The sequence below is a fragment of the Paroedura picta genome, chromosome 1 (assembly GCF_049243985.1).
Source record: "Paroedura picta isolate Pp20150507F chromosome 1, Ppicta_v3.0, whole genome shotgun sequence".
In the NCBI taxonomy this organism is placed as follows: Eukaryota; Metazoa; Chordata; class Lepidosauria; order Squamata; family Gekkonidae; genus Paroedura; species Paroedura picta.
The window spans coordinates 104,323,272-104,346,313 of NC_135369.1; the positions used below are offsets into that span (position 1 = coordinate 104,323,272).

The 23,042-nt window shown below is 43.0% G+C and overlaps 1 protein-coding gene across 8 annotated transcripts in view; it reads left to right on the forward strand.

Moving 5' to 3' along the window:
- Positions 1–23,042, forward strand: part of HIVEP2 (HIVEP zinc finger 2) — a 201,382-nt gene that overhangs the window by 140,058 nt on the left and 38,282 nt on the right. For all 8 annotated transcript variants that reach the window (XM_077351108.1, XM_077351139.1, XM_077351140.1 and 5 more), the window contains one exon: positions 2,863–2,961. The gene's annotated coding sequence lies outside the window, so the exon portion shown is untranslated. The remainder of the gene's footprint in view (positions 1–2,862; positions 2,962–23,042) is intronic.

Sequence of the window (23,042 nt, forward strand, 5' to 3'; positions counted from 1 at the left end):
GCTTAGTTTCTACAAGTGAAACAGGTGCAAATGACATCTATTGGTCTCTTCCTCATACCTCTGTACTAAAACAGGTTGCAATTCAGATTACGTTCCTGAAAATTAAGGAGTGGCCTATTTCTACAGAGCCCAAACATGATCCAAAATTCTCCATCCAAGACATATGAGATTGTTTTTTGGTGCAACTTAAGCATTCAAGCAGGACTTTTTTCTGTGTAAATATGCGTAGGATTACACTGTAAATCTCTTGCAGAATTGTTTCTAAAGAGAGGAACCATCCTATAAGAAATAAAGGACATGCTAATTTGATAGATATTATGCAAGTTATGTGAGATTATTTCCTAGAAAGTTGCTGTTATCCTGGGCAGAAGCTATTCAAATATATATATCCAATGAAGTGTGCATACACATGAAAGTTTATACCTGCAGTTAAACTTTGTTGGTCTCAAAGGTGCCACTGTACTCAAACTTTGTTCTGCCACGTCAGCCCAACATGGCTATCCATATGAATAGTTAAGTCCAGTGAGTGTATGTGTTACAGGGGATGATCAACAAGCAGTCGTGTGGATTTTGAAGAATTGAGGAAAACCCCACCCTCCAACGTTAAAACCACTATACGCCATTCAAGAACATACTTGGAATATGAAAGAGTCATGAAAAATTGTAATAGCAATCCTGAAAATGTATTTTGAGGCTTGTGAGTTTGGAAGCATTGCAGATAAAAATTCAGAACATGTGGCAGCAGATTCTTGAAAGGAAATTAATGTGATGCAAAAATGTAAATTTTCCCCTCCCAAATCCATTTCAAAAACAGGCAGCAGTAAGATAAGCATACAAAACGAGGGAATTCGGATTCTCAGCAGCATATATGTCACTTGGCAATGGCTAAATAGTGTCCCCCCCATTGTTAATGAAAATCAACTTCTTATCTCTGCAGAACTGTGCAATGATCCAAGCCTTTGTCTTATGTTGTAATTTGCAATATGCACTTATATATTACTAATGTTACGTGGTTTGTGGAAATCGCACATCTTTTATAGTTATGTTTATTTATATTTATATCCTTCCTATCCCCACTCTGTGCAGCTTTCTTTACAATTTTATATTTTTAAAATAGATCAAGAGAAGGGAAAAGTCTCCCCAACCTTCCTTGGAATAGTCCACAAACAGCCCTCAAATAGCCCTTGGCCTTTGGCAGCCACCCAGAGGCCAACTAATAATTGTTGTTCAGTTGCTGTTGTTTGGAAAAGGGCTGTGGCTCAGTGGTAGAGCATCTGCTTCATATGTAGGAGGTCTGATGTTCAATCCCCAGTATCTCTAGCTGAAAGGAAGATGATATAAAAAACCTCCAGCTGAGACCCTTGAAAACTACTGCCAATCTGAGTAAAGATTGATCTTAATGGGACCAGTGGTCTGATTCAGTATTATATTATGTATTACTGCTTAAGGGAAGCACAAGCTCCCAGAGCTTCTGATCTGCTAGCTGGTAGCTGAGGTTAAACCAGGCATTCTCAGCCAGGGTTTTGTGAAACCCTGGGCTTTCTTGATGGCCCCCCTTCCCAAATGGCCAATTATGGTCCTGGAACAGGTGGGAAGGGGGAGGGGCTCTGGGAGGGGGTATCCACAGCTCTGCTTCCCAACCATATTCTGCTTGATCATGCCACTTTTGGGGTTTCTTGAATCCTGAAGAATGTTTCAGGGGTTTCTCAATGGTAAAAAAGTTGAGAAAGGCTGGCTTACACTGTCCTTTCTTTGTGGACTGAATTTTTTCTTTTGCCAGGGAAGGAACTCCTAGCATATACTTGTGAATGGGCATCCTGTGTATATCCTACTCAGATCCTTGTCTTGCAGTTAGGGCTGTTTCTTACATGGATTTCAGTGCAGACTCTCTGTGCTTTCCTTTCCCCCTTTTTGCTTGGGAATGTGAGTCAGTTTGTGATTTCCAATTTAATGCAAACTGTAAAATAGGAGTTGAATCTAACCTTCAAACCAGGATTACAAAGCATACTGATAGTTTATTTAGGTATGTATTTGTTGTATTTTTAGACTGCTTTTCCTCCCAAAGATGCTTAAGGTCTGCAGTCTTGGAATGGAGCACAAACCATTGTTTTCCAGTTTGTATGAGATGCCAGACTATGATTTCTGCCTGTTTGGAAATTGTTGCTTGACCACCAATGCACATGGAAAGGAGGGAATGTGTGTTTGCAAAAATTTAAGATTATTCCCATATTCAGGTAGGGGAGAGTGGTATTTTCCGCCGTGTTGGGTATTTTTATAGTCTTTTAACCGGGGGGTTTAATAGGGGATTTTAAGACTTTTGTTACCCACCTGTAGGGAGTGGCGGGAAATAAATTGAATAACAACAACAACAACAACAACAACAACAACAACAACAATAATAATATCAAACAGTGGTTCAGTCTTAAATATTATTTTTTGTTTTACTAGTTTTTTGTTTGGGTACAGAAACTGAAGTGCAAAATTAGTACAGAAATCAGTCCATGAGTTTGAAATATGTGTGCATATAAGCTGACCTTTTTTTTTTGGTAATATATATATGATTTTAGTAAAATATACATCCATAGATGGATAAGTATATTTATTTTAAGTGGAATGCGAAATGTGTCTAATCATCTGCATCCTTCGTAATAGACCCACTATGTGTACATTTTGTATTCAATGATGTATATTTATATATAAAATGTAATTAAAGAAGTGGAATCTGCAAGATAATTTTTTCTTGTGCTGTCTTTGTATCATCCTGAACATAGTCACATAAATTGTTTTGGTATTCAAAAAATGGGAAGATTCTACTTTACATGCTTAAATGTTTTTTTTATTAAATTTTGTTTCCTGATACAGGAGCAGAAGATTCTAAAGAGCCTTTTAAACTGGATTAATGAACCAAATAGTCTTGCTTAGGACCACTATTCACTTCCATCTCTGACCATCAATACAAAGGTAAGAAGAGTCTAAAAGACTGACCATGTATAGTTATAAGCATTTTCAGAATATTTGAACAGGACTCAGAGAAAGTGGCACAAAAATTATTAAACAAACCAATATTATAAAATAGGTGCAATGAGAAGCTTCAGTTGTATATTGTGATGTCTTTGGTACATGTTTCTGTCTGAGCTACAGTCATTACTATCGCTTAATGTATTTAGAAAATAATCTGGGTTGGCTGCACTGTAGGACTTCAGAGAAAGCATTGCTGGGGCAATACTTTCCCTGCCTCCCCCCATCCTCAAACAGCCCGCTGTTAGTTCCAAACGTCCTCTTTGAAGATTGGAGAAAAACAAGCAAAATGTGATACCGAATGGTAGGGATGCGGCAGTAAAGAAGTGGAATCAAATAAAATTGCCTTTCCCTCCTTCAGCTCATTGGTTGCCTCTGTAGAAGAGGGCCATTGGGTTTAGTTGATTGTTCCTCCTTGCTGCACCCCCCCTCCCATGTGGTACAGTTTGCTTGCAAGGCTCTCTAGATCCTCTCACAAGAATTTGTGACAAACAGTGGGTTGTTTGAAGACAAGGAAGGCCATCATCCGCATGAGCTCTTTGACACAGCCAGCCGCTTCATTGTCTTTTTAGCTAGTCTGTAAATTACAAAGTTGATTTAAAATTCATTAAGGGCCATAAAACTGTCCATGGGGTGAATGCCATGTGTGCACGTTACTTTATGACCAATTAACCAGAAGTACAGACTACCTGGATGTGGCTGATGTTAGTCTTTAAAATTTATTGTTGCAGGGCTTGTCTCTGATCACTACACTACACTGCAATGGGAAGTGTAATGTGACTGAACAGGTGCTATTTCTTTGATGGGCCTTGTGGGCCAGGAAATGGGCTTGTGCACATGCTCAACAAGACTTTGGTTTACTGTCTAGTGGGGGTAGAGGCAGGTGAATACCTTGGAGAAAAGGAAGCACAGTCCTAATGCTGGAAGAGACAGAAGTCACACACACAGGTTGTTTGCATTGGCTTGGGTGCTTTTGATGGTGTACCTTCTGGGTTAACCCTTCCTTCCTGTGATCTTTCTCAAACCTGTTTTGTTGCAATGTTTTGGGAAATATCCTAGAAATCTCAGATGGCGAGGCTTGATGGCGAGTCTTGATGGCGAGAGCCAGTTTGGTGTAGTGGTTAGGAGTGTGGACTTCTAATCTGGCATGCCAGGTTCGATTCTGCGCTCCCCCACATGCAGCCAGCTGGGTGACCTTGGGCTTGCCACAGCACTGATAAAACTGTTCTGACCGAGCAGTGATATCAGGGCTCTCTCAGCCTCACCCACCCCACAGGGTGTCTGTTGTGGGGAGAGGAATGGGAAGGCGACTGTAAGCCGCTTTGAGACTCCTTCGGGTAGGGAAAAGCGGCATATAAGAACCAACTCTTCTTCTTCTTCTTCTTGATCTTCTTATTCTTGCCAATATCAGTTCCATTGAACCCTCCTCAGTTCTCTGTGGCACTGTTTCCCAACTTGCCACTGAAGGGCTTGTATAAACAATGGCAATTTGAATTAACTTAATTCCCAGCTCTCTTTTTTTCAGAAGTAAATCTCTAACTCATCACAGAGATGCATGGGGAATGGGATATTTCCTCAGAATGTTGGCTAGAGAATTATTCACAGAAATCCCCCCAAACCCATAGCCCTATAAGATATGTAATGTGCTTTTTATTTTTTGGAAGAAAAAAAAACACCAATGGGAGGGGGAAGGCTGCTATAGGGGACCCAGTCAGGAAAATGTGGGGAAATCTGCCATCTGGGAAAACCTCATTGCCACATCACTATATTAGTGGCTGCATCATCAATGGGGGGCCACACAAGGTTGTTCCGATGTAGAAATCTTCAGAGAGTGAGGTAGACAGATTTTGCTGTGAGATTCTGTGAATTTGTTGCTGATTTAATACTTACTGTAAATTTAATAGATGCTTATTCTGATAACCAACAGCTCCAGAGGTAGATTTGAGTCTGTTGAAACATTCTGTACTGTACACAACCAAGTAATGTGTTGCTGTATTGTGCATTTTGAAACTATTAATTCCATATAAAGGAGCTAACATAGGGGAGGGCTGTTACCCTTTGTTGGCCAGTTTCTGAAATGGGAGTAATTGAGCTTTCCTCTTCTTAGATAAAGTCAGACAAAATCTTGGGATCTCTGTTATCATTCAATTTATGTGAATGATCTTTGTCTCTCACCTTTAGTACTTCTTCATTATATGTAAAGCTGCCTGCTGATTAAAGAATTTTTTGTTGAGATTTCATTATTTTTCATTTCATCAGTCAGTTACCTACTAATAAATAACTGGTAAGCTATTGCACACTTGTTTCAGTAAACAAAATTAAGTACTCAGTGATGGGCCAGCACATCTTTAACAGTTTTCAAAGTCTACTTCAGGTAGGTAGGTAGATATTATTACACATGGCCGAAGGCCATCGCTTGGTTAATCCAAGTAAAACATGACTTACAGAAGATGTTAAATAACACAATTAACAAGAAGGTTGCCAAACATCAAAGCCTCATCCTATTCAAACTAGTATGAGTTTAAGAGGAGGAGGGCAGGATGCTGTTTCCGTTGGCTGCAGAGGAAAGGATGCACAGTAATGGGTTTAAACTACAAGTACAAGGATTTGGCTAGATATCTGGAAAAAAATTTCACAGTCAGAGTAGTTCAGCAGTGGAATAGGCTGCCTAAGGAGGTGGTGAGCTCCCCCTCACTGGCAGTCTTCAAGCAAAGGTTGGATATACACTTTTCTTGGATGCTTTAGGATGCTTTGGGCTGATCCTGCGTTGAGCAAGGGGTTGGACTAGATAGCCTGCATGGCCCCTTCCAACTCTATGATTCTATGATAAGAGTTAAAATATTCCATGAGCTGCCAGGAATCTAATTCTGTGTGAGGGCTTTCCATACATAGATCTTCCCTGTGCACAGAACTTTTTCACAAGTAAAAGTAAAGACATCTAGAATAATTGGGCAGACGTTGCTGCTGAAATATCATGATTGTATCCATCATAGGCGTAGTAGAACAGAGTCAGAAAGGCCCCAATCAGACTTGACTGTGGTTTTGGAAGGCAGTGTCAAGGCATAGGTGTGTTATAATGACCCCATAGGGTTTTCAAGGCAAGAGATCTGAAGAGAAAGTTTGCCATTGTCTGCCTTTGCACAGCAACCCTGGACATCCTTAATGGCAAGCCACAGCAGTATACAAATGATGATGACCCCAGGTAGGAGGGACTACTCATCAAGTTTGCAGATGACACCAAATTGGGAGGACTGGCAAATACTCCGGAAGATAGAGACAGAGTTCAATGAGATCTGAACACAATGGAAAAATGGGCAAATGAGAACAAGATGCAATTTAATAAAGATAAGTGTAAAGTTCTGCATCTGGGTCAGAAAAATGAAAAGCATACCTACTGGATGGGGGATACGCTTCAAGGTAACACTGTGTGTGAACGAGACCTTGGGGTACTTGTGGATTGTAAACTAAACATGAGCAGGCAGTGCGATGCAGCGGTAAAAAAGGCAAATGCCATTTTGGGCTGTATCAACAAGGGCATCACATCAAAATCACAAGATGTCATAGTCCCATTGTATACGGCACTGGTCAGACCACACCTGGAGTACTGTGTGCAGTTCTGGAGGCCTCACTTCAAGAAGGACGTAGATAAAATTGAAAGGGTACAGAGGAGAGTGACGAAGATGATCTGGGGCCAAGGGACCAAGCCCTATGAAGATAGGTTGAGGGACTTGGGAATGTTCCGCCTGGAGAAAAGGAGGTTGAGAGGGGGCATGATAGCCCTCTTTAAGTATTTGAAAGGTTGTCACTTGGAGGAGGGCAGGATGCTGTTTCCGTTGGTTGCAGAGGAGAGGACACGCAGTAATGGGTTTAAACTACAAGTACAATGATATAGGCTAGATATCAGGGAAAAAATTTTCACAGTCAGAGTAGTTCAGCAGTGGAATAGGCTGCCTAAGGAGGTGGTGAGCTCCCCCTCACTGGCAGTCTTCAAGCAAAGGTTGGATGCACACTTTTCTTGGATGCTTAGGATGCTTTGGGCTAATCCTGCGTTGAGCAGGGGGTTGGACTAGATGGCCTGCATGGCCTCTTCCAACTCTATGATTCTATGATTCTTTGTCATGCCTCTCCAATCAGCCCTAGGGTTTCTTAAATTTGTCATAAGTCCTCTGTCAATGAGATAAGGCATTTCCTTCCCATCTCCTCCCTCCCAGGCTTTGCCAATGTGAGAGAGATTCCCCTTCGCTCCAGTTTTGCCAGTGAGTGGGAGATGCTTCTTTTCCTCTTCTGACCCCTGTCACAAGCTTAGTCAATGATGGGGAGATTCTCCTTCCCTTCTTCCACCTCATTCCCAGGCTTTGTCAATGAGTGACAGAGGCTCTTTCCTTCCTTATAACTCCTTCCTGGGCTTTTCCTTTGAACTTTGCTTCCTGCATAAAGTAGTTGATTTGGCTGTGCTCTGAAACACATGATACAATCATTTTCCCACCTTAGCTTGCTAGGTCATGCCAGTCATGGATTCCACTGATCTGCAGCACATTAAGATAGAAGCTCTTTTTGGTCTATTTTATCCTGGGTGCACAGTGTTTAAAGATGGTTGGAATCAAAGTCGGTGACAGCTGCAGTACTCTCTGTCTTCTGCCTCTCATAAGTAGATTCTTAACCATTTCACAGCATGTGCTGATGTCTATGCATCTGTTTTGGCCCTTGAAAATATTTAGGGTGGAGGGAAATATATCTGCACCACAAGCCTACAGTGGATCAAGGCACCACAGCATTTCAAAATCTCTGGAAAATGGTGATAATGAAATGGTGTTGGCAGCAATTTTGCCATCTCTTTTAACTGAGTTCAGTGTGGGAAGGGGGAGTTAACCTCTGTATGTATAGAGGGGAACCTCTCCAAATTCCCTTCCTCCTCATGAAACAAAAAGGCCACCCTTCTCCTACATGCCAGGCAAACTGCATTTGTGAAGGGAAAATGTGTTTTATTTATTTATTTATTTATTTATTTATTTATTTATTTATTTATTTATTTATTTATTTATTTAATTATTTTGGGGCTCATGGCAGTTTACAGAAAACAGGAAGAGATACAATTAACATATGGTATGTTACCATATGTTAATAGCACATACTTGCTAGGGTTGCCAACCTCATGTTGGGAAATGCCTGGAGATTTGGGAGATGAAGCCTGGGAAAGGTGGGGAAGGGACATTACTCAGGGATAATACTATAGAGCCTATTCTCCAAAGCATGTTCCCCAGAGAGCATTATGCTCAGTGAATAGAAACCTGCTGGTGATCCTTGGCTTGAGCTCCAGCCTGGTGGAATGAGCTGCCAGCTGAGATCTGGGCCCTGTCAAAGTTTCACAAATCCTGTCAAATGGTGCTCTTCTGCCAGGCCTATGGTTGAGTTGATAGCAGCCTAACTGCTAAGTCGACCTTCCTGCTCTCTCCATGTTTACCTCTGTTTCTTCTTTTTCCTATGGGGGCATATATTGCTCGGCCAGAATGGTACTTCTGGAGGGAATGGGGGATTTGTATTGGATATCATTATGTTTTTAATGTGTTTATTAAATTTTAATATTATGATATGTTATTGCTTATTATCTAAACTGCTCTGAGCATGCTTGTGGGGGAGGGAGATATAAAAGCCAGATTATATATAAATAAAAATGCCATTTTCTCCAGGGAAAGTGATATCACCAGTCTGGTGATTATTTGTAATTTTGGGGGTCTTCAGGCTCCACCTGGTGATTAACAACCCTACTGCAATTTAAAAATGCAGCCTTTTCTCTTATCTTTGCTAGCAAAGCCTCATTTCATGCTCAGCGGAAGAAATAATGGGAAGGGGGAGATTCCCATTTGGCACACTGTGACCCAGGAAAGTGGCAGTGGGAGAATATGGGGGAGGGGATCTTCATGCATTTACAAGACTGCTCATCATATGTAAATGAAGGGGCTGTTTACATTCATTCATTCATTCATTCATTCATTCATTCATTCATTCAATTTATATACCTCCCCTGAGGCTCAGGGCAGTTTACATCAGTGGTCCCCAACCTTTTTATCACCGGGGACCAGTCAACACTTGACAATGTTACTGAGGCCCAGGGGGGAGTAGTCTTTTGCCGAGGAACGTCGCTGCCGCCACCTGAGCCCCTGCTCCATTTGCTTTCCCACCGGCATCCCTGACTTCCCACCACCCACTGGGGGTGCTGCCAGCCACAGCTGTGCAGTGCCACGCCGAGGGGGAGCCCCAACCATGGAGAGCACCAAAGTGAGCCAGCAGCAGAGTGGCAGGGCAGCAACCGCGTAGGAGGGCGAGGAGGAGCCGCGGCCGGGTACCAACTGATCTACGGACCGGTACCGGTCCCCGGACCGGGGGTTGGGGACCACTGGTTTACATGGAACTGGAGAAAAAAAACAGTACAAATAACATGATCTTCCCTGCTCTTTTAACTGGTTTCAGCTGCCCACAGCTCTCAGTGTTCCCTGAAATCTTGGCCCAAGTGGTCTCCTATCCCTTAGGAGTAATATTGGGGGGCATTTTGAATGACAGCAGGAAGAGGGAGGCAAGAAAATCGTGTCCCACAGGAAGAAATTGTTTGGTGCACAAAAATGCTTTATTTTCACGCCGTTGTTTTCATTGTAGAGCCTAGTGATTCACATTTTTTTCTTCCCAGTATTGATGTAAACAGTCCCTGAAGTGGTATGTGTGAGACAGAGCAGAGTCTACAATGTACCTATCCGGATACTGTTATTAAGATCTTGTTTACTTCATTGAAGAAGGCAAATGAAACCTCTTCTTGTATCTGAGAAAATTTTGGAAGACTCAGTAATGAGGCACTGATAATTTTTTTAATGTGTATCCCACCTGGAATGGACTCAAAGTGCATCATTGTGGTTTGGTTTGTGGTTCATGGCAGAACCACAAACCAATATGTTGGTTTGCAAATTAAACCTTTTCATATCGGAATCATCACCCTCACCGCTTTTCAGAGCCATTTAATCCTTGCTATCTGCTCTCTGCAAACTGCCATGAGCTGTCTTAAAATTCGTGGAAGTTCATGCTTGCTCTTCAGTTTGCAAACGTTGCTTTGTGAACCACGAACCAGTGAAAATTCAAGATGAACTTTTGTTTATAAGCTGACTTGTGCCTATCCCTATAGCCCATCTTTCCTCTTGGCTTAATGTGGTTACAATCAATCTGAAAAGTTTATTATGAGAAATTACTGGAAATGTTATTAACACTAAATAAGAGATTATTTTCCTGTATGTTGCCTGTGCTTCCAGATTTCCCAAAACACATATAACATCTGATTTTAATACTCAGTGGTGGTTTAGGGAAGTCTGATGCAGCATTCACATAAATATGTATCTTCCTCTATTTCAGAAAAGTAGCAAAAGAACTAATTTCCCTCATAGAACATATAAATGTCAAAATATTGGATCCAGAGTTCAAACTCTTACCTTAAAGGGCCTCAGCGAATAAATATTTTGTAGACTGTAGACTAAATCAAGAATAGAAAAGTTTCTTTTCTAAACAGCAACATCTGTTTGGTGAAATTCTCCGTAAAACTCCAAAGCTTGCTCTCACCACTTAGAGTGTCTGATATAGTATAACATAGTGTGTCTTTCCACATCTTAACTAGTTTTCAGAGCTTAGCCAACATTTTTTGTTCAGGAGGAAAGAGGAAGCAACTGAACATGCCGAGGGGAAAGAATAGAGAACCTGGTGGGGAAACAAGATAACATCATATCCAGGCATAACATCCTGCCTTTGCTTTTGCTGCGATTGTCTAAAAAAGATATCTGCAGCAGTATCTCTTCTCTGCTAGTAACACTTCTGAGAGTGCCCAGTGTTCAAAAGACATTTATGTTCACATAGTATCATCAAGCATGAAAAATGTAAACAAAACAGATGAGGCTATTCCCCCCTCCCCAGTTTAGTTTGAGGAATGCAAATTAGTTCTAGTCATGCTGTAGTTTACTTAACTAGCAATGTGGAAAGAGGATTCAAATGGAAATTAAATGAATGTTACTAAACTTATGACAGCTCTAGTTTTATTTGGAAATTCTATAAATTTTTAATGGTATTTTCATCTCAAAACAATACGACACATAAAATGGTCTTTCTGACCCAGGATGAAAACCCGTTCTTCAAAATGGGAAAGAAAGACATATAGATTTCTGTGATGAAGTACATTATAGAGTTTCATCACTTTCTTAAAATAGGTTCTAAAATAGGTCTTTCAGTTTTTGCTGGTTTTTGCTGGTTCAGTTATTATCCATTGGCAGATTGAGACTTTTGGGTGAAGATAGAGAAACTCTTGTCAGAGAACAGAGAGAAAGCAGAAAGGCTTCATACCTATTTTGCCTCTGTGTTTTCCAAGAAGAATATGGACACATCAAGGGATGGCATAGTGTCTGGGTGGCAGGTTGACATGGACAGAGAGGTTGTCAAGAGGCACTTGGTAGCACTGGATGAGTTCAAATCTCCTGGGCCAGATGGTGTGCACACAAGAGTACTCAAGGAACATTCTGGAGACTTTGCAGAACGCTTGTCTATCATCTTTAGGACCTCTTGCAGGACTTGAGAAGTTCCAGAAGACTGGAGTGCAATTATTATCCCAAGCTTCAAAAAAAAAGGGAGGAGAGATGACCTGGGAAACTATAGGCAAGTGAGTCTAACCTCAATTGCAGGGAAGATAATGGAGCAGATTTTAAAGGGGGTGATCTGCAATAATCTGGAGAACAATTTGTTGATCTGGGAAAGTCAGTATGGATTTGTCTCCAGCAGGTCCTGTCAGATCAATCTGGTTTCCTTCTTTGACCAAGTGATGGGCTTATTACATTGTGGAAACCCAGTGGATGTTGTTTATCTAGATTTCAGTAAGGCTTTTATCTAGATTTCAGTAAGGCTTTTGACAAGGTTTTTGACAAGGCTTTTGACAAGGCTTTTGACAAGGTTTTGACAAGGCTTTTGACAAGGTGGGTAAACTGGAGCACTATAGACTGGATTTTGAGATGGTTAGGTGAATAGGGCTATAAAATTGCACCCAAAGTGTGGCTTTCAGTGGTATTTTATCAGAGTGGAGGCAGGTGAGCAGCAGAGTGACACAGGACTCGGTACTGGGTCCAGTACTTTTTTATCAATGATCTGGGCAAGGACCTAGAGGGATTCCTTATTAAATTTGCGAATGACACCAAATTGGGAGGAGTACTGAACACCACAGAAGACAGAGAGATCTGTCGTCAATGAGATCTGAACATGCAGGAAAATTGGGCAAATGAGAATGTAATTCAATAAAGAGAAGTGTAGAGTTCTACATCTGGGTCACAAAAAATGAGTAGCATGCATACTGGATGGGAGATACACTTCTGAGTAGCAGTGTGTGTGAATGTGATCTTGGAGTACTTGTGGGCTGTAAGCTAAACATGAGCGATGGTAAAGAAGGCAAATGCAGTCTTGGGCTGAGTCAACAGAGGTGTTACATCAAAATCACAAGATGTCACACTGTATACCATTGGTCAAACCCTCCTGGAGTACTGTTGGTGTCACTACAGAAAGGACATGGACAAAATTGAGAGGGTTCAGAGGAAAGCTATGAGAATGATCTGATGGCTGGGGCAAAGCTCTATGAGGAAAGGTTGAGGGACTTGGGAAATATTTAGCCTGGAGAAGAGGAGTTTTAGAGGAGACATGATTACTGTCTTTGAAAGGTTGTCACTTAGAGGAGGGCAGGGAAAGATTCCTGTTGGCAGCAGAGGATAAGACCTACAGTAATGGATTTGAACTACATGGAGGATGATGTGAGGAGAATAGATTAGACCAGCCCAACCCAAAGGGCCCCCATGCAACCCTGGCAACTCACTGCAGGCATCCCAGCTAAGTCAGCAGTCTGAGGCAAAGTGAGTGAATTTATTGGACGTGATGGTTAGGGGCAGGAGATGCAGCCTGATTGGGCAGCCAGCCATTGGGCGATTGGCTACTCATGCAGCAGGATGACACAGGCAGGAACATTCATTAGCCCTTAAATTGTGTGGCCCAAAAGGTCATTGTGAGGCCCAAGAAGTCATTAGGACTTTTATTACAGTTACAGATGTCATGGTGCAGCCTAAAAGCTGCATTTCCCATTCAGTGGATGCCAGCAGTGATACGTTTCCAGGGTTTCAAACTGCTGGTGAATTATTATTCATTGACTTGTTAGTGCAGCATATCTCCCTAAGATACGAATGGTCAAACAAGCAAGTGGTATATAACTATTGGTCATTTAGTCTAGCTAATCAATTAGTCACAACCAATCCCACAGTGTCAAAAAAGCCATAGAATATCAGGCTGTACACAGACCTTGATTCTAGTCTCTCTCCTACCTCCCCCCCCCCCCAGTGCATTACTTGAAGGGTCAACTCAGCCTCTGATCTAGCACATTGTGATGTCAACTCAACTTTCAATTCAATACAATTCTAATTCTGGACCAGCTGCCTAGTCCTACCTGATCTTTTAAACATATCTAATACATTGTGCCTGCAATCCCTCCAAGTTTTATAGTTTTGCTACCTTTGTCCCCACTTTGCTGTTTTGGTTCCTGTCCAGTGATGGCCTAAGGCATCTTCTGAGGATATTCTTCCACCTCTGCTCTGGAGCTAGAGCAGCTAACCTTCCTTGCCTTCTCTTCCCTATTTTAAAAACAGTGCAGCATTCTTTTGGTTGTCCTGGCAACCCTGCTGCTTACATAGCTGCTGGTAAAATCAAAATGATGGCTGAACTCCTGTGAGAAGGAATCTTTATGAGAATTTGGGAAGCCTTGTGTTACGTATATACCTTTCCTTAAAAACAACTGAAGGACAAAAGTCAATGTGGGTTAAATGCTGTGTTTGTTGGGCAGAGAGACCAGAGGGAGAAGATAGCAGCGGGATAGGAGGTTACCACCTCCTCAACACATCATCTCATATAACTCCCTCCATCATGTAATGATGGAGCCACACTTACACCTGACAAATGTCATCCTCCCATGAAAATCTCAAATGTCTCAGAGGATGCTTTGAGTTAGGGTCTGTGCTCTGTCTTTATTCAGTTCTGGATAGTCAGAGCTTTCATTGTGTTATTTCTCATAGCAAGAGTTTATTTTACACAGTTATAACCTGTTTGTAAGAACAGGTAAGCATCTGTAGCTTGCACTGTTTGCCTTATGGCAAACTGAGGCAATTGCATGTGCATTTTCTAGTGCATTCTCCCCCTCCCTGTCCCTTAGAATGAGATTGTGATAAAAATGTCTAAACAAATTTAGTAAACCAAATGAGTTTATATATGGTTTTTCTATTGCGCTTGTTTCAGCGTTCAATGTGAAAAAGTAATGTGACTTCTGGCAGTGCATTAATATGCTGTGTATTCATTTGGAGACAGTCCTTGAAATTCTTTTGGCATTGTGATCTCTGGCTTTCAAGCTGAAATGCAGACAGACATGGATAGTCTGAAAGGAGAAATTATATTATGACATTGAGACTTTTAGAGTACTGCAATTGTCCAGTGATTTTCTCTTTCTACAATAGAAAATCAAGTAATCCAAAACATAGTGGCTGTCTTATTTACTTGGAAATATATCTTGTTGGTGGCATTGGAACTTATTCCATGTAAGCATGTTTAGTATTCTTTACTTCCCATATAAAGGGTGACATGGACTACTAAACACTTGTGTCTGCACATACATTCCTCTGATCCTAGGGGCACTAGATGTCCTGGGGAAAAAAGCCTTTATACTGCATGTCTATTCAGAGCAATTCTCATTTGGATTCAATGGGACTTATTCCAATGTCCGAGGGAGAATATATTGAAGATACAGCGTGGTATGTGCATGTTTGATCAAAAGTATCTGAGACAAGAGAGACCTATACATTATACTGAGGCATGAGTGAATAGGAGGGATTGACTGAAACATGGAAGAAAAACAATGTAAACAAGATGATGTAAACTCTTTAACATTACTCAGATATAGTTATGCCTAAGCAGGAACTACTACCATTCAGTTACTGCGAAATCTTTCTCCAGCAAGAAAGAAGAGTGTTTAAGTTTTATTTTTTGCAAAATTTCCACCTATAACACACCTGGGAAGATACTTATTCATCTGGTCATGTAATATTTTCCAGGGAGACTTGTGCCCGCATGAAGTCTGAAATGTTCCCAGTAATAAACTGCATTTTCCCCAACCCAGTAGATACTTATTCTATTCTTTATTCTGTGCAAAGATTAGCATAGAAAGCACTTGTGCGTTACCTTCCCAGCATGCTACTTCCCAAGTTGGCTGGAACTCTTCCTCCTATTCCAGTCACTGGAAGTAGTAATATTTGTCTAGCCAATTTCACACAAGAAACAGGATTGGTATTTTTCATCTCTCAGAATAAGAATTGGCTAGATAGAAGTTGCTTATGAGAGAAGGTTCCATCCTTAGAATGTCAGGCTGGAGTTTTCCCTCTCAAGGAGATCTGCTGGCAGGGAAGGTTCATCTGGCCTGCTTAAGGAACTTGCAAGCTTAGATGACAGTCGGTGAGTATTTATGAGTAAGTTTGCTTCAAGAAGCAATCTGTTGTAGGCATTATTACAGGGGAACTGACTCTCTTTACTGTGATACTCAGTTTTCAGGGACTAAACCAGGGAGTGAAGCCCTAACCAGTGTCACTTTCTAGAAGATGGTGAGGAAGGCATCTGCAGTTCCTTGAGCTGACTTGTGGGGTTGGTGGGGGACCACTGTAGGCACACCAGAAGCTATGCCTGTACTATGATAGCCTCACCTTACCTGCCCTTCTCCTGCTATTTGACACCACCGTGCTGTTCCTCATTGTGAGTTCCTGACCTTTCCCCCAGTTCTCTGTCTCATGTAGAGTTCAAACTGTCTGTGAAGAGAGTGTATTATTCCTGTTCTGAAAAGCACCTGACACAGCTCTGTTTGATACTGAATAATTGTTTAGGAACAGAATAAATTTAACTTTGTGTGGCCCTATCTCAAGGTGTTGTTCAATGAGGTCAAGGCATATCCAGAGAGAAAGCAATAAATGCCACTGTCTTTCTTTCCTGCTTATGCTGGAAATTGGCAAGTAGTAATTTATGCCACTGCAGTGAATGCAATATTTATTTAGTTTGAAAAGATTTTATGCCATCTCTTCAAAAACCTGTTTGAGGCAGCTCAAAATTAAAGCAGCACAATTAAACCATGCAGTTATCAAAACCAGAGCATAAAAACATGCTATTAAAAACACAACACAACATAAACACTTGCTGCCAAACATAGAAGACTGTTCTCAGGCTAGAGTAGCCTCATGGCTACTGTACAAACTCGGAGGATTTCCAATGTTTAAGGACTGTAAAAAGATAGGGCCATAAGACTCTGTCTGCACCTTCGCTTTTGTTCTTCCTCCGTCTATTGTGTGCAGTGTTTGATTGTTGTTTCCTTAAGACCCCTATTTGATCTGCAAATACCAAGAGAGGCTGAAGAGGAGGGAAGGGCACAATTACTATATTCCCTGGTGCATTTAAAAGAGAACAAGAGTTGAGAGAGAGAGCTGGGTTTTATACCCCAATTTTCACTACCGGAAGTAGTCTTACAAACACCTTTCCCTTCCTCTCCCCACAATAGGTACCCTGTGAGGTAGGTGGGGCTGAGAGAGCTTGCTTTGAAATAACAGCTCTAAGAGAACTATGACTGGGCCAAGGTCACCTGGCTGCTTGAGGAGGAGTAGGGAATCTAACCCAGATCTGCAGATTAGGGGCCACCGCTCTTAACCACTACACCAAGTTGGCTCTAAAAGCTATGACAATAAGGGCAAGGTGGCAGAGAGAGTCTACATTCAAGCCTATGGGTGGAGAATGCCCTTTCTCTATTGACTTGAGGTCTATGGGAAATTAAAGGGAGAAACTGGGAGTGAAGGGAGAAAGGTCATGCTGGGCAGGCAATGCAGGAGGCTGAGTAACTTTTTCAGTGTCTTGTGGGCAGAACTGAAGGCTTATGAATCCTGTTTTCCCACAAGACCACCAAAACTATTGTGAAATGACAGCCCTTTCTAACCTTGGCCACACGAGAGCTATAGCCAATTAACTATGCTCAATGGGAAAACTCCTTGCTTGGGATCTGTGTATTTATAACAAAGAAGGCATACAAGCACTTGCTTAAATTACGTTCTTCCATTCACAATACAATGCACTGTAGAAAATGTCTTTCTGTAGTACTCCTTCTATTGGTCTGCTGGTATTTTGCCAACTGGTTCAGAGAATGGATATGTTTTGATCTGGCAAAGAATCTTAGATCCATATGAGCAGCTTTCACCGGATGGTTGTATGCTGATTTGCACGGCTTGTCAGTGGAACAAACATATATGGATGGGCTGATGATGAGGTATCGTATGCCACTTGTTTTTGCCAGAAAGCATACAACACATTGTTTTGCTGTCTGGGCTACTCAGTATAGGTGAATGAAAGAGAAGATATTCTCAGAGGGAGGGGCTGGCATAAAGGAAGCAGCAGAAAACTTTTTTCCACTGTGTCCATTCAGTTTTTAGCTCTTTGACTGGTAAATGTAACTTGCAAGTCATGAACTTTATTGAATTTGATCCAAGAAAGACACAGCTGAGCAATCGACAGGAAGCAATCTTTTCCTAGAAGTAAGCAGCTCCAAACTGTACAAATTCTTCCACAGCTCATAAAAGTGTCTCTGTGCAGCTAAACCTGGACAGTCGAGTCCTGTTCAAGGGAGGGTTTTTTCCAGTGATCTCTTGGTTAAGCAAAACATGTGTGGGTGAAGGGGCACCCACAGTTGGCCTGGAGTTGTAATCTGAAAAATGTACCCATTGTGCATTGTGGCAACAATGATGAGGCACTCAGTTGAGTCTGATTGCAGCAGTTTTCTCAAAGTTTTGCAACATGTGGGAAAATGTGAGGATGTTTAGCAATGGTTCCAGACTCGACTGGTGGAAAATATGACGGTGTTTCCATTGCAGTTAAGAACAAGTTAGGTCTTTTATTCTTCAGGTGAGGTGGCATACAATTTGCCCTGCACAGGAAACTGCATGTAGGAGGAAAGTCTTCAAAGTTTTCTTATCCTGATACATTTTGGTAGTTTTAACTTCTTTGGGGTTATGCCTAATGCTTTGCAAAAAAGCAAAACTGCAAAATGTGAGGGACCTTAAGTACTCCAGATAGTATTCCTCTTTACCAAGATTAGATTAAGCTGCCCATCTGTCCCAAAAATCCTGGGACACACCTACTTCCTTGGTCTTCGCCCTGGGTCCTGCCCAGGTCCTCAAATGTCCCGCCAGCGGCCAGCCATCCGGAGCCAACGCCATGCAGGCACACAAAAGGCACGCAGGCGCGCGGGAGGTTCAAGGGAAAAGGGCATGGGAAGCGAGGTGAGGCCAGAGGAGGGGAGGACACTCGCCGCCGCATGCACCCCGCCGCACACATGCATGCACCGCCACCGCACACACCTTGCCGCCGTGGCAGCAGCGCGTCCCACCTTCCAACCCCAAAATTCTGGTCACCTTACTATAGATGATTTCTGAATATTGAGTGCCTACCCTCATACCAGAAAAGAACAACAAGCTTTAACTGTTGGATGCCATATATGACTGCTTGTGCTGTCCTACGTGTATCTCAGAATGAATTTATGCCACTGCAGCTATGTGAATTGTTTCTGCTACCGTAAACGCATTTCCAATCCCATCTTTGTTTTAACAAATGATCCTACTTTAACCATGTCCAAATCTGCATTTAAGGCTGTTTACACTGTACCCCATTATCTGATCACAGCACATAATTTCAGTTGTGTAACAAATGTTTTTCACATTGCCATATGCAAATAATATATGATAATTTTGGAAGTAAGTAATTGGTTATTATATTAATAACTAGAGGCCAAGCCTGTTGCATTTAGGAGTATAACGGGCACTAGAAGAACTCTGTGAATGGCCTCCGCCTCCCCCCAGGATCTGGAAAGGTTACAGGCAGCTATTATGGAGCTCACTGGCAGGGGTAGATCTCACGCAGCAGGGATCTACAGCCTCCAAACCTCAGAGCGAAGTGGAAGGAGGAGGGGGTGGTCAGGGGTGGAGGATAGAAGGCAGTTTGCTGGCCACTGGACAGACAGGCAAGCCGGTTGGAGGAGGAGGCACTCAGGGGCAGGACAGCCACCCTAAGTGGGTGTTAAGCTATGAGACACGCTCCTCCTCCAAGGCCTAACCAGAAATGTTAAGTGGAACAGATAACCTGTATTCTTCTACTTACTATCTCTCTTCTTTCCCCATTGTCAAAACTTTAGATCTCTTTTTAAAAATTTTACATAGTCAGTGGTCCAGTTTATACTGTGAGTGCACACAAGCAGTATTACTAACATCCCAAGGGAATGACAGCTGGGGGTGCCAAGGCTTTATCCTTGGCTTTATCTCTTAACACCATTTTCCAGGGTTTTGGATTCTGATGCACTCGCATCCAGGGTCTGGCAGATGAATGAACGGGACTATAACACTGTTGTACAAAGAATCTGTGATATCCTTTAACCCAGTGGTCCCCAACCTTTCTGAGGCTGGGGACCTGCAGGGCATCGGGCCGCGCCCCCGCGGACCGCGCCCGCTCATCGGGCCGCGCCCCGCGGGCCATGCCTGCGCATCGGGCCGCGCCCCGCGGGCCATGCCCGCGCATCGGGCCGCGCCCCGCGGGCCATGCCCGCGCATCGGGCCGCGCCCCGCGGGCCATGCCCGCGCATCGGGCCGCACCCCTGAGGGCCACGCCCATGCATCGGGCCGCACCCATGGGCCGCGCCCGCACAGACCACGCCCGCACGGACCACGCCCGCACGGACCACGCCCGCACGGACCACGCCCGCACGGACCACGCCCGCGCATCGGGCCATGCCCGCACGGCCACGCGGCCCGGCCCTGATTCCCTCTCTCCGCCCTCCCGCAGTAAGAAGCTTCCCGGGCCGCAAGCTTGCGGCCTGGGAAGTTTTTTACTGCGGGGGGGGCGGGGAGAGGGAACCGCTGCCCGGCGCCGGGCCGCGGCCTGCAGGTTGGGGACCACTGCTTTAACCTTCTTCCACTGACCCTTCCACATGGCTGTGGACAAAGATCATGTTCTTTTTCAATAAACAGATTGCTCATGCTGGGATAGGAGAGAAAGGACAAGAATGGTAAGGATAGCATGTTGAAGAATGGGAGGTTGAGTGGGAGTAACACTTTCTAGTGCAAACTTCTTCATTTGTGGGCCAAGCTGGGGCTGTAGAGGAGCAAGAATGTCTAGGTGCTCAACATTTTTCATTTGTGGAAACCTGAGCATAGGCAGTGATGGAACCTGAGCTTTGTTAATACTGCATTCTATTTATTGCTTCAGTCAGCCAAATATCCCCTTTTTTCCTGATATTTTGACCTGAGAGTCTCTGTTAAATGTACCTTTCTTCCTCAATAAAACTTTTCTTCAATATCCTCCAGTTAATTTTTTAAAAGAAGAAAGAACAATGCCCTTGTTTTCAAGGGTAATGTGCCTTTGTACAAGCTTGGTAAATTACATAGGCCAGAGAAAGTGCCTGAATGTGCTCTACATAATGAACAAATGAGGGAACATGGTTTTAATAATACAAGACACAGGACTGGCCCTGCCTTTTGTCATTCTGCAGGACAAACAGTGCAGGCAGTAGTGTGCCTCGCACATCTGAACTGTGCTTCTGTATCCAAAGAAAAATATGTGTAATATCTAAGTGCATAATGGGCAACATGTTTACTCAAGGGGACTGTCAGTATTTAATCATCTGTACAAAGACCTGCCAACTCATAAAAGATTTTTCATTTAGGAAATTTTTATATTCTGATGATTGAACAGAGAGCAGAGGTAGAGATTTCATTCCTGTAGTATCTTCCCTGAAACCCTCTGACTAGAGAAGGACATTTTAAACTAAACTGGGGAATATTTGGGAACTGTCTCTTGTTCTTCTAGACAGTTGTTGTTTCAGGACAACATTATGACAACATTCTAAATCTAAGAGGTTTTAGAGAAGCGCACCTGAGAAATCAGCAAAGGGGCCTTTGCTGCTGTGGGGACGGGAGCTCCAGGAAGGATGCTGCATGGAGAGTCCTGGACTCTCTATCCCAGTGTTCCCAGCAGCAAGTGACAGGGCGACGGGGACAAGGGGAGGGGCTGGGCCAAGCTGGGGATGGCTTGGACTCTTTCCACCCATGGTGACTGAGTCAGAACCCAGCCTCCCACCCTTGGTGTTAATTTGGTTCCTAATGGTTGGATTATTGTTGGTTGTGTTATACATTCAATTTAATTGTCATAGCTGGCAGATGGTCGCTGGAAACAGAATTTTGGAGAGGAGGTCAAGTTTGAGCGCTGGCCTCCGTAGCTGATGGGCCCCCCCCCTCAGGGGCTGTGTGGCTGCAGCCTGTGGGTGGGCTCACATTTCTAGGAGGCAGGCAAAACCTAGCAGAGGCAAAACACCCAGTGGGTTTGCACACTGCTGCCACCCACCGAGGAATGGCAGGGCAGATGATCCGCGTAAGGCTGGCACATTAGCCAGCATTACCAGTCAAGGGGACGTGCTAGTTATTGGGGCAGCCTTGTGGTCGGCTGACCACAAGAGGGCTATTTTTGCTTCTAGCCTAAGCACCTCTCTATCAATAAATTCAGTTACATGCCAAAAAAGAAATAAGTTTCAGAGTCCTTATTTAGGGGCAACTACTGCCCTGCAAGGCAAGTAGCTTTGTTTACAAACAACATAGGTTATTACTTGATAGTAAGTTGAATGTTTGTTTGATTATGACACCTTCCATTTATCTGTCTATCTTTTCATCCAGCCATCTATCCAGCCATCTGTCCCCAAGTAACTGTTTTAGGACTCTACTTCTCGCGAAATATCAAAGACTGATATTTTTGTCACACATTCTGAATGAAATAAATCAGTTTATTATTTTGGTCCTCAACCAATACAATTAATTATGGTGACAATACATGTAGTCGGTATCACTCTTCTCTTTGCATGCAGACCTTCCATTATTTCAATAGCCTTAGGATTATGCTACTGTATTCAGTACTGATATAAAATACATATTAAGGTAGGAAGCCAGTTGCAACTGGAGTATGAACTACTCTTTTGTCCTCTTGTCTATCCCAGCAAAGATGAAAACAGGAGCTGGAGGAGGGAAATCCCCATTTTTACAATGCAAGCTAGGCCAGTTCAGGCCTGTAACCAGAAAATGTTTATTTGGGGGTGTGAAGCATGAATGAGATATGATGTAGTCTCTACAAGGGATCACTGTACAAAGAAGTTTAAATGATAACCCGTTTTGTTTAAAAGCAAATATTCCCTTCCTTTATTTACACATAATGAACAGTCTTGTAAATGCATGAAGATCCCCAACCCCATATTGTCCCACTGGCACTTTTCTGGGTTGCCCTGTGCCAAATGGGAATTGCCCCCCCCCCCCCGTATTACCATAAAGTGTATGTGTCCTTCTCTGAGCAAGAAATAAGGTTATGTTCACAGAGATCACAGAAGAAGGTGCATTTTTTGGATGGCTAGCTTCTTTGATTAAGAAATCACCCCCCCCCCAAATGCTGCTCTGGTTTCGCTGCACCTAACTTAATATAAAGACATAAGGATAGCTATAGGCACACAGGCTGAAATGTAGTAAGGTTCCCAACCTCTCAGTGTGGCCTGGATACCTCCCAGAATTACAAGTGATCACCGGACCAGAGAGATCACTTCCCATGGAGAAAATGGCTAAGTCAGAGGACAGACTCTATGGTATTAATGTTCCTTTCCCACGTTCTCCAGGCGCCATCTCCCAAATCTCCAGGCATTTCCCAACATGGAGTTGGCAACCCTAGCAAGTATGTGAACATACACTTTCCCTTCACAGATATAGTTTGCCTGACATGTAGGGGAAGGGCAGCTTTTTTGCTCCGCATGGATGGGAAGAGAAGCCCTCTGGGGATACAGAGATTAACTCCCCTCTCCCCCACTGAGCCTGGTTAAAAGAGAAGGCAAG